This window comes from Lissotriton helveticus, chromosome 1_1 (assembly GCF_964261635.1).
Source record: "Lissotriton helveticus chromosome 1_1, aLisHel1.1, whole genome shotgun sequence".
NCBI classification, from domain to species: Eukaryota; Metazoa; Chordata; class Amphibia; order Caudata; family Salamandridae; genus Lissotriton; species Lissotriton helveticus.
In genome coordinates, this window is record NC_136057.1 from 1,775,123,723 (window position 1) to 1,775,135,788 (window position 12,066).

The 12,066-nt window shown below is 48.6% G+C and overlaps 1 protein-coding gene across 1 annotated transcript in view; it reads left to right on the plus strand.

Annotated features, from left to right (window-relative positions):
• Positions 1-1,199: 1,199 nt before the first annotated feature.
• EMP1 (epithelial membrane protein 1) overlaps positions 1,200-12,066 on the plus strand; it is a 45,401-nt gene continuing 34,534 nt past the window's right edge. Inside the window, exon 1 of the mRNA XM_078640185.1 lies at positions 1,200-1,331. The gene's annotated coding sequence lies outside the window, so the exon portion shown is untranslated. The remainder of the gene's footprint in view (positions 1,332-12,066) is intronic.

Genomic DNA, 12,066 nt, shown 5'->3' on the forward strand with positions numbered 1-12,066 from the left:
ACCAGGTTCCCCGTTGGTGGTTCGCCCGTGAGAGGTCACCTCGCTTTCCCACATTTTTTTCACTTTTTTCACTTTATACTTTGTTGTATGTTGTCCATTCAACACGATTGTCAAGTAAGGGACTAAGGTTTGTTTTTATAATTTGGAGCATAATAACGGTGTACTTTCTACCCCAGGAACCATGAAGACAGGGGAGTGAGTTGTAAATTTCTGCAACAATGAGTACATCCGTATACAATTAAAAAGTATTGCCTGACTAGGACCAGGTCACTATAGTTTGAATGAGTTAGGGGAGTGCTGCGTCCAGTTGTGGAGGTCTCAACTGCCATATTGTGTCCAGTTCTAGGGGTCACATATGGGACACTGTCAGGTTTTGGTGGCCTCTTCTTCTGTGATGGGCCCAACCCTAGAGATCTCGTCAGGAGTGCTGCACTCAGTTCCGAAGGCCTCACATCGAGAGCAGTGCCCAGTGCTGGAGAACTTATCTCCTGAAAGGGGAAGACAGCTTAGAAACAGCCTCTTGGAAAGCTCAGAAATCTTACTAGAGAATCCTGCACACGTTCGAGAGGGAATTACATCGTGATTTTATTTACAGAAAGAGTGGTAAGTCCAGCAGAAAGGCAGGACCAGTCACAGGCATAGCTGGGGACTACTTTCCACCTGGAACAGGAAGGGGGCCTGGCAGTACAGTTCAGGAGGTACAACCCCCATCTCGGGCCCCTCTGCCAGGTATCCATCCGCACACTGTCCCTCCTGGCGCGCGCTCTCGGCGAGGACAAGAGAGCACGCGCCCATCCGCCCTGCCAATCTTCAGGAATGTGCGCGCGTGACCGCCAGTAGAAGGGCTTCCCCGGCCCAGTCCAGCTCCTGGCTGATGCCAGCCTCCCTCCCCGGTATCTGTTGACCCGCCTAGCGGCTGACAGAGGATGTTGTTCGCCTCTTTTGGTTTTTATGTGGGAAAATGTTGCGCGCTCCCTGTTCCCCACCCCAGCTGTGTCATCCGTGCGCCTGGCGGAGTGATTCACGGGCCTGCTATCCCATTCTCTCCTGCCGTGGCGTTCCCTCCCAAGCAGCGTGTTCTAATACCAGCTGCCAAGAAAATTGGGTGGAGCTGATTCTTGGCTTTTTTTGTGCTTTCAATCGGGGTGATTCATCAAGTGGCCTTTAAAAACAAGGAGGCGCCTCCCCTTGGCACGAGAGAGTCCAGAGAGCCCGGGAGGAAACTTATAACTTTGCGAGGAGGGGCACCTGCTTCAGAGGAGCGACGGGACGCGCAGCTGAGAGGCAGACAAACCCTTCTCCATCCAGCCAACGCTCTAACAGAACCGGAGGTAAGGTGGTGGCAGTCTGAATCCATGCTCAGGGCTGCTCTACGGGGGCTCCGAGGCGCAGATATGCACACAAGCGGTGTGCAAAGAGCTGCATAGAAACACATATACATACAGGGACACACCCATGACATCTCTGTCTCCATCCACAGATGAAATGAGACATAAACAAACAGATATACATTTAGTAGCGCAGAAGTAGTATGTGCCTGCATACTCGGATACATTATAAGATAGATAGATAGATAGATAGATAGATAGATAGATAGATAGATAGATAGATAGATAGATAGATAGATAGATAGATAGCCTTGTGTGTGTTTATTTGTCTAACCTGCAGCTCACCAGTCCCAGAAAGACAGCTCAGTGGGTTGATGCATATCTGTATACGTTGGGCCATAGGTCTCAAGCTGAGGCAGCCCCACCCCCCAGCTCTTCATCTTCTGAAGAGAGTTGAAATAAACACCACTGAGTTGGGTAACACGTAACCCCGTTATCTGAGCACCACCAAGCAATCCATTCAGTGTTGTGAGATATAAAAATGACCAAAATCTACAACCTTCTTCTTGGTGAGAACTGTTTAGCACCCCCTGGGCACCGGTGCAGCACTTCAATGCCCGCTGAAACCCCCTGGGCTCAAGCTTTGCCGGTGATCACAGTAATGCAGCGCCCACTCTGGAGTGAGCTGTCTCTAGGCACCCGAGATGAAGTCAGGGTGTACATTTGATACTCCCAAAAGCTGCTGGAGGAAGAGCACTAGCGCTTTATATTCTTTATATAAAGCCATTACAGATGACATTCTTATCACTATTATTGGTAATTGTAGTATTTTTGCTATTATTGTTGTTAATATTCATGATACTAACTATAAGCTTTGTGTAGGAGGTCTCCTTAACCTGGTGGACAGGAAAGGACTTAATCCAGCTACCCTGCAAAGTGTTCAGAGACTGGAATGCACCGCCTCGTGCCTTTGGGGCGTGGCATGCACAAGGCGATGTAGACTAGCTGTACAGCCAAAGGGATCAGAGTTCCAATAGTTTGGGGGGGCTGCCTGAAAGAGGTGGCTGACACCTTTGGTCAAGCCAGGAGGAAAAGAGACAGGGGCTGGATAGCCCTAAGAATCGAGAATTTATTTAGGAAATGTATTGTCTTATTTCCAATTTGTTCATTCGTTTTCGTACCTAATGTACCCATTTTTGTTTCTTATTTGCTGGTGTACTTATGCATTCATTTACATATTTAGCACCTCACTTGCTGAAGTTTTTCCCTAGCTAATTACAGTTTTATGTCTCTCTTACGTGGGGAAGGATACCCTTAGCACTGCATTATGCTATCTTTACCTACCTGCGTACTGATTATGCCTCTTTTTTCGGTTTCTTTGACGCATTATGCTGCTGTCTTGCTTGTTTTATTGTGTATTGACGCTTTTGTGTATTTTCCGTAAGTGTGCTTATTTTCACCAAAATCATCTTGTGTTGTTGTTTCATGGACCACGCCTGAATGGCACTGAGACAGTAAGTCTAAGGGAGAGGCTCTTCCCTCTGTGGTCAGTGAGGACCAAGCTAATTCAGGGTGCTTATGTCATTTCCAAGAAGAGCTCTGCTGAAAAATATCCACAGCATCAGGTGTGTTCTGGCCCTTGTCAGCGCTGTCATCCCAGTGGTCCTCACTAGGCACCAGAAGACCAGGGCTGCAAGGATCTGTAGAGCAGGGCAGGGCCTTAAGTGGGATGTAAAAACGAGGGGGTCTCTCAAACGGGCGTGGCCAATGTATTTAAGGGCGTGGCTTAAAACAATCAAGCAACAAATCTGTGCTTAGCATTGTGTGCCTCCTACTAGTATTCTGCTTCTTCTGTCATTGCATCCAGATATATAATACAACAAGTAGCATTACACCTACAACAAGCCAGGACTATTGGCTTTGTCAAAGGTTGTTTGTTGGGTAAAGTTGCATATAATATTAAAAGTGATTCAGCTCTTCTGGTAGAGGTTGTGGTGTAACTTGAGCTGCCGACTTTGGAGATGGGGAGGCACGTTCAACATCCTGTGATTCTGGGCAAATCACTTAATCTCCCCGTGCATCCCCCCCCTCTCCCCAAATATATATTATTAAATATGTAATTGTGTAATGTAGCTGGTGTTCATGTATAGCGCTCCAATACATTTGGGTCGGGTTTGCCCTATATAGAACTGCAAAAAAAAGTGACATCAAAAGCAGTGGACTGGTGCAGAGTTCAGATTTTTTTCCACTCAGAAGGTGAGGGCAAAAATGGAGAGCCCGATAGGGACGGTCTCAGCATCTGCTTTTTAGAGTTGCCGGTGCTGAGCACATGAAAGACCCTGCCCACTAAAAGCCCTGGAGCAGGGTGTGGTGCTCAAAGTGTGAAACTGCAGAGAGGAGACTGCTTCCCATGGAGGGCATACACTGTAAGGATTTCACAAGCAGCCCCACCCAGTGTAATTGCCGTCAGAGGCATTGTGGTTAATGCTACAAGTCACATGTGAATACTGCACCAACATCTAGTGTATGGAGTACAGATAGGAGCTCCACATCTGGAATACTGTGGCAGTTTCTGAGGGGCATATATTCAGAAGTATTTAGACAGCCCAGAGGAGGGCGTGGCCGGCCTGGTACCAAAGTCACGTCCGGGTGAGAGTCTAAGCATTGCCACAGCACCGGTAGGACCCAGCCCAGTTAAAACCATGAGCAGGGTGTGGTGCTCAAAGTGTGACACTGCAGAGAGGAGACTGCTTCCCATGGAGGGGCATACACTGTAAGGATTTCACAATGAGCCCCACCCAGTGTAATTGCCACCAGAGGCATTGTGGTTAATGCTACAAGTCACTTATGAGTACTGCACCCACATCTAGTGTATTGAGTCGAAATCTGAACTCCACATCTGGAATACTGTGCCAGTTTCGGAGGGGCATATATTCAGAAGTATATAAACAGCCCAGAGGAGGGCGTGGCCGGCCTGGTACAGAAATCACTTCCGGGTGAGAGTCTAAGCATTGCCACCCTTCAGCAAGAGAGACATGAAAGGTGTGAGTCATGCCAACTCCAAAAAGAGCAAACAGCCCAGGAGACTACTTTTTAGAAGGCTGTGTCATGCATCTGCGGGCCCAGAAACATACAGGAGAAAGCTTGTGGATCTGTACCTTAGATTCAGAGGGTGTTTGACGCCATAGTGGGCGAAATGAATGACTTCCTGGCGCCCACTTCTGCTCTGGGAGCCATCTTGACTTCGGATGGTGCCATGTTGCATGCATGACATCCCAAGCGTGCAAGTAGTACAGCAATTATTCTGTTCCCTCCATCCCCTAGGTTGGGCGGCACAATGCCTCCACTGTATGATTTACGAACCTCTATCCGAACCACAGGCCTAACTACTCTGTTCCCACGGCCAACACCCACGATTTTCTCAGTCACAAGGCCTTGTGGGCGAAGGGGGGGAGGGGTGCTGTGCTGTGAGTAGGGGTGGCTGTCAGGCAGCCTGTCTGTAGCCACCTATCACCTGATGTCACCCCTTGAGGAGCAGGTTGTCCCACTCTACCGAGACCCCCAGTGGCATCCATTTGTTTTCCTCCCTTTTTTTTTAGCTCTGTTCTCCTATACCTCAGGTAGGGCCTCTGAGGCCAAGCATAGCTCTCTCGCGCCACAGGCTCGCTTACACTTGTATCATGAGAGTCTTAAAATGAGTAAAGGCGTGAACACCAGTATCAGACCTCTAGTGTGCAGCTGCTGCTGTACAAAAACACGTTTTGTTGCACAGTGAAAGTTGTTGGTGGATACATGGGGTCTAGGCAAATCAAGACATGACATAGCTTCTGAAAGGCTGACGTCCAGACTATACAGGAAAAAACACAAGCCCTTCGAAGCAGGTCTGTCCTCAACCTGAGGTATACATAACTGCTTGCTCATTTCCACAGGTTTGACGTGTGCACAAGAACAATTCCATGCTTATGTTAGTCTGCACCTTTTCCATGTGTGTCGCTTTCTCGTGGCGCCTTGTTTCGCCAGAATGTGAGCGCTACATAACTGTCAGGGCAACATACATTACGCCCTAAACCCCTCATTTCCGAAGTGTCGCGTGCGGATTGCGGAATATTGACATACTTGGGAGTTTTCCTTTTGTTAATGTTAGAGGCCTCAGTCCCAGAAAAAATAGGAGCACCCACTGAAAAACAGAGAAGCTGCCACCCATCTTCCGGAACTTTGAAAATGACAAAGGCAATGGGGGGTGGGGGGGGGGTGGGGTATACACTCGGAAAGTCGTCCTTCCTTCAAAATGATTACTGTTTTGCAAAGTTTGGAACACGTTGCGCCTTGAGGCTGCGCAGCACAGCAAACATGTACACATAACAGAACTACTGTACACCACCTCAACGTGGTCCTTATTTCATGCAACTTAGAAGGATGAAAGGCCAATTCCGGGACACGTAAGTTAACACGCAAAGTCGGCAGAAAATGCGTTTACCCACTGAGCTTTCTCGTGTGCAGATGCGTGAATTTAATAACAAAAAGCAGTTTCCAGAGATTTATTTTCAGCCGAAAAGGCACAAACCCAAAGACTGTCTGACTGAAAAGTAATTGCAGTGGAATGTGGCCGCGCCCGGCCTCAGAAATGTGCCCACTTCGAGCCAAAAAAACAGAGTGTCCAGCTCTTCAAAACTAAAGCTGGCAGGAAGCCTCCGGCACAGCCCAGTGAAATTAGCGCCTGCTGCCAAACACCGTGCTTCTCACAGGTGTAAATCCCGGGAGTATGAGGCAGTAGTTAGAACAGCCCAGCCTTTCATCCTGCCACAAGCTACGAAAATGCGTAACGGTAGAAACGATAATGGCGTCTCCTTATTTGTAGCGCCACAAAGACGACATCAAGTGCTGCACAGAAATAAATCTTATACATTTAATTAGAATTTGTGTTTAAACAATTTTGTTGATCGAGAGAAGTATGTACCATTTGGTCGAATATCGGATAAATATGAGCAGTCGACATCTTAGCTTATCTTCATTCCAGAATCCTGTTGGCGCTCAAAATCTCAGCAAACAAATGAAAGAAAAAGCACATGAGTGCAGAATGTTTGTTTAAAATGATATATGAAGACCACGCAAGGTAGTAGGGTCAGATCAGGCAGTCATTCTAATATGGTGGAATGGCTGAATTTTTTCTGCTCGGATAAGTATATTTACATTTCTTTGCTATTGTTTGCTGCACCATCCATACAGCTTTTTGACGCTAGGTATATCTGGCCTCATTTACAAGGCCCTTGCTCCATCGGAGCATCACTTTTTGCGACACTCCGGTGGTGCTATGTCCTCCATATTTATAAGGCAGCGCTAATCTGCATCCCTTTTTCTGCATTAACGCCTTAACCGCGGCAGTTTTTCTGCCGCGGTGCGGGCATTCTACAGAGTGGGTGGGGCTCCGTCACCCGTTGGCCGACGGCAGCACCCGCGTTGGCCGACGGGAGCACGGAACGGGTTAAAGGGGCATGCAATTGGTGTTGCTGTGGGCGTTCCCAGCAACACCCATGGCTTTTTGACACTGCTCCAGATTTAAAAGGAATCGCAAATCTGAGGGAGTGCCAAAAACGTACACCTCCCCAGAGGAGGTGTAAGGGTAGCACAAGAAGAAATACTTTGACTTCTCCTTGTTCTCTTGCTCTTTCTTTGTGTGCTGCATCATCTGAGCAAAATGCCATTAATGATTGTTGTTATGCAGGAAGATGTTCCTTCCTGCACAACAATAATCATCCTTGTGACGCAGGCACCCTTGCACCATGATGCAAGTGTGTCTGCGCTGGCACACAGCTGTTGGTTTTACGCAGGCATTAGTACAGGAAGTCTTGTAAATACAGCGCATTTCTGCACTTAGACAATGACACAGTTAGGCCAGCTAAATTGCTTTCAGCACTGTCATGTAAATATGCCCCATCACGTCTTACTTTAATCTAAATACACAGTATTCTTTTTGACACAGAAAGGCTAAAATGTTGAGTTAGGTGTTTCACGTTTCGAACCCAGAGCTCTCACACACAAATCTGTGCAGCAGGGGCGTGACTGTTTCAGAGAGCACAAGAAGTGTGAGCCTGATCCTGGTGTAGAAGGATCAGTACTTTAGTCAGGCCTCCTAGCAGGTAAGAGTTTTGAGGTATTTGTTTTTCAGACCAGCACTGAATAGGTATCACATTCATTAATTTCAATGCCACACATACATATATATATATATACACATATATATATATTATATATATAATATTATTATTTATTATATTATAATATTATTATTTTTTATTCTGGCTCTCTGGGGGAAAAAAACACCTGGGAGCAATTTTTACACAAAAATTCTGCAAGCCATTTTGCTGGGCCGATCAGCATAATTTTCTAAGTGCAGGAATACACTGTATTTAAACAATACAGTTAATTCCTGTACTCACCCCTGCACAAATAAAGCAGCCTAGCGCCAGCACAGGGTACCTGCATTGCAGGGATGATTGTTGTTGCGCATGAAGGGACATCTTAAATCAACAAAAACAATCATCAATGGTGTTTTTCTGTTTCTTTGTGTGCTGCATGCAGCACACATAGAAAGAGCAAAAAATGAGGCGAAATAAAAGTATTTCTACTTGTTGGGCCACTCTGTTGCCTCCCTTGGGGAGGCGTACGTTTTTGCTGCTGCCTCAGATTTACAGATCCTTGCAAATCTGGAGCAGTGTCAAAAAGCAATGGGTGTTGTGTGGGAACACCCACAGTAAACACCCGTTGCACACCCCTTTGCCGCCGAAAACTGCATCAAGGAGAGCCATTTTACATGGCAGCTTCAAGCCACGCAAAGTGGCTTAGCACCGCCTTGTAAATACAGAGTAGGGAACAGCGGCACCGGAGCGTTGCAAAAAGTGATGCTCCAGTGGCGCAATGGCCATTTAAATATGCCCCCTGATGTCAAGAAGGGCACAGGGGCCTACCCGCCTGCGGATCCCCAACAGCGTCATACAAGTGCCGTCCACTGTGTTCTACAAGCCATGTCACATTACATGCGACGGGTCAAAATGGGGCACCAGGTAAACCCGGGAGAGTGGGAGGCCATTGTGCCTTAGCGGGGATTCCCGCCCTTTTCTAGAACACCATGCAAAGGTTGTCTATTGCAGAAACTAGTACCCGCTTCCAGATGAATCATCTCTCAGTCCTGTGACGCACTGCAGCGCTGGTACCCTACCTTCCAAACCACCCTGGATGGTTGTCCCAGTGTCCCTGTCCATCAGTCCACCTGAGTTTTTTCAGGGTGCTATTTTTGTACGTTCTATTTTGTAACATTTCTCTCATGTAAGTAACTGGTTCTATTGTACAGCGCTCTGACACCCTCGGGTAAAGTCCACCCTTTATAAAAATGCATAAATAAATAAACACTGACCCCTTGCCTCTCAGCCAACCAGTGGTGACGTAACGTTTGGGTCCTGGCCTCTCCAGCCCTGTCATCCTACCCCTCAGCCCATCAGGGGTTTCCAAGTGCTCCGATTGGCCAGTCCTGCCAGGCTCGGCCTTCCCTAAAATGGCCTGACCGGTTTGTGAGAGCCGGAGTTTGGGCACCAGCACCACGCCCCAGCCACGCCCTCCGCTGTCAGGGCCCAGCCGCTTGGCTCGTACTGCGGAGACGCCCAGATACCGGGGCTCTCCTCAGCAAAGATGCGTCGGTAGCGTGCGGAAGATGAGCGCGCGGTATGCGGCCACGCCCAGGCGCGAGGGCAGCGGCGGCAGCGGCGGCAGCTGTTTGTTATCGGTTACGCAAGAGATGCGCGGCCGAGGACGCTCATCAATGACGGGCAAGGCCTAGAGCAGTGGCGCAATTTCGCAATCTCGAGACAGTGTTTCAACTGAGCCTTAATCTGTTGCGGGTACTCGGGGGGTTGGGGGGGGTAGGGTGTTGTGCACCATTCGGGGTCAACAGGCGAGCAGGAGTTTGGATGCACCCTGCCAAAGCTTCGCACCTCTGCGGATAAGTGGGATATGTTAAGTTAACACGGGGCGTTTACTTCCTTCAGACACGACAGGCCCCTAGTGCTTCTTACCACCCACCACACCCGACTCGCCATGGCCTTTTCCATTTCATTTTAATCACTTACTCATCCGGACACAATCTAGGGGGTGAGCAAAATGCACATAATTTCTATTTCTGGAATTGTGTGAAATGTTTGAAAAATGATGCGAAATTCAGAAAAACGGAAATCTATCAGTTAGTGATAATGGACAACAGGATGTTTTCGCGCTAACAAAATAGCATAACAACTCAACTGCTAACAATTACAAAACCATTTTCATTGTTTCGGTGCTTCTGCGATAGACTTTTAACCCGAATTACCTTGAAATTGCGCGAGGTGGTGTAATGGTGACAGGCGTAAAGTGAAATGCTAGAAATTATGCAAGACTACAGCATTTCAGCAAGCACAATGTTGGAATTTTAAAGCCAGCGTTAATAGATTTGCCGATGCTTGTTTAATACAGTATACAAAGTGCTCTATAACGCAAAATTCAGCCATGAGATAGCAGATAATTCAGGATGCTATTTTCTATTTCTATTTTGGGCATTTGTAAAGCGCCTGGTGACGCCACTGGCGTGTCCCCGCGCTGTAGTAAGTGAGAAATGACCGCCCTCCCGCCCATAAGAAGTTACCTGCTGAAAAGGTGAGTTTTGAGCTTTTTTCTGAAAAGGGTTTCAGAAGGTTCAAGACGTAGTTCTGGAGGCAGGATATTCCAGCATTTGGGAGCGAGAAATCTAAAAGATCTCCCTCCCATACGAGCCTTCCTAACCCTGGGAACCGTCAGCAGTCCGGTCTGAGACGACCGTAACTTACGGGTAGGCTCGTAGTGGGACACCAGATTCTGAAGCGGTACAGGGGCTTTACCATTCAAGATCCGATGACATGTGGAAAGGGTTTTAAACTCAATCCTCTCCTCCATAGGAAGCCAGTGGAGGGCTTGAAGAGCAGGAATTGATGGTGATCTCCTGGGGAGCCTGAGTACAAGCCGTGCTGCGGCGTTTTGAAGGACTTGAAGGCGGCCCATGACCTTTTTCGTGGCCCCCAGATAGAGCAGGTTACCATAGTCAAGTCGTGAGGTGACCAGGGCGTGCACCAGCGTCCTTCGAGCGGAAATGGGAAGCAGATCTAAGACTTTCCTTAAGGCTCTTAGGACCCCGAAGCACATCCCCGTCACCCGGCTCACCTGGGGACCAAAAGCCAGGTCTTTGTCCAGCCACACGCCGAGGTTCTTGGCCTCCTGACAGGGAGCCGGGACCTCACACAGACAGGGCGGCCACCATGCCGACGACCACGCAGAGGGCCCTCCCCCCACCACGAGCACCTCGGTCTTGCTACCGTTCAATTTTAAACAGTTAGCGGACATCCACGTTGCAAGATCTTGCAAGCAATTCCTGAAGATGTCCGCTTCAAGACCAGGTGCACGCGATAGGGAGACGACCAGCTGCGTGTCGTCGGCATACGACACCAGGCGGAGGCCGTGACCCTCCACTATGGCCGCTAAGGGGGAGACATAGATATTGAATAGGGTTGGGCTCAGGGACGAGCCCTGAGGCACGCCCTGGCCCAACTTGATCTCCCTCGAGTAGCACTCGCCCAGCCTGACCTGGAAACACCTGTCAGACAGGAAAGACCTGATCCAGCCCAGCGCAGCACCTGTAACCCCTCCTCCACTCAGACACTGTAGCAAGATGGAATGTGCTACAGTGTCGAATGCTGCGCTTAAGTCAAGCAGGATCAGAGCCATAGTGTGGCCCTCATCGACGCCCTGTCGCAGTGCCTCCACCGCCACAAGAAGTGCCGATTCCGTCGAATGACGGGGGCGGAAGCCAAATTGCGAGTCGTGGAGTAGCGATGCCTCCTCCACGTGCTGCATAAGTTGGACATTGGCTATTTTTTCCGCCACTTTAGCCATGTAAGGCAGGAGGGAGATGGGGCGGAGGTTATCAAGTTTATCAAAATTTACATTCGGTTTTTTCTGTAGGGGTAGAACAATTGCTTGCTTCCAGGCTTTAGGGACACTCTGAGTTTTAAAGGAGGTGTCAAGTAAGAGGCGGACATGGGGTTCAAGTATTTGCAGGCTACCCCTGAGTCGACTCGGAGTCGTCGGGTCTCTAGGGGAACCTGATTTTATTGACCCGCAAATGCGGATCAATTCTTCAGTCGTGGGAGTGGTGAAGGTGGTAAGCTGTCGTTCTCCTATAGGATTGGTGTCCTGCCAGTGTGGGGGGCTGTTGGAATTTGCCTGCTGAGGGAAGGAGTTATAGATATTTATAACCTTATTGGCAAAGAAATCTGCAATACGATCACAGCCCTCAACAGTGCAAAATTTCGTGGGTATCACAGCGGGCTTCCCTATTGCGATAGATTTGTAAATGGAGAAGAGTTCTTTAGTGGACTGTTCAGCTTTAGCAATCTTAGTGCAGAAGTACATTGATTTACCCTTCTTGAGTAGCTTATGATAGTTCCGCCTGCAATCAATGTATTCTGCTTTGGCGGGAGTAGAATAGGCGATCCTCCATTGCCTCTCTGCCCGTTTGCAAGCAGCTTTGGCCACCCGCATGTCCTCATTAAACCAGGGAGCTGATCTCATAGCTCTACCCCCCATTTTGGCCGCACCAAGTGGAGCCACCAGGTCCAGGGCCTCCGTGATGCGCTGGTCTAGGCTGGAGTTGATTTCTTCCACACCCACACCACCAGGATGA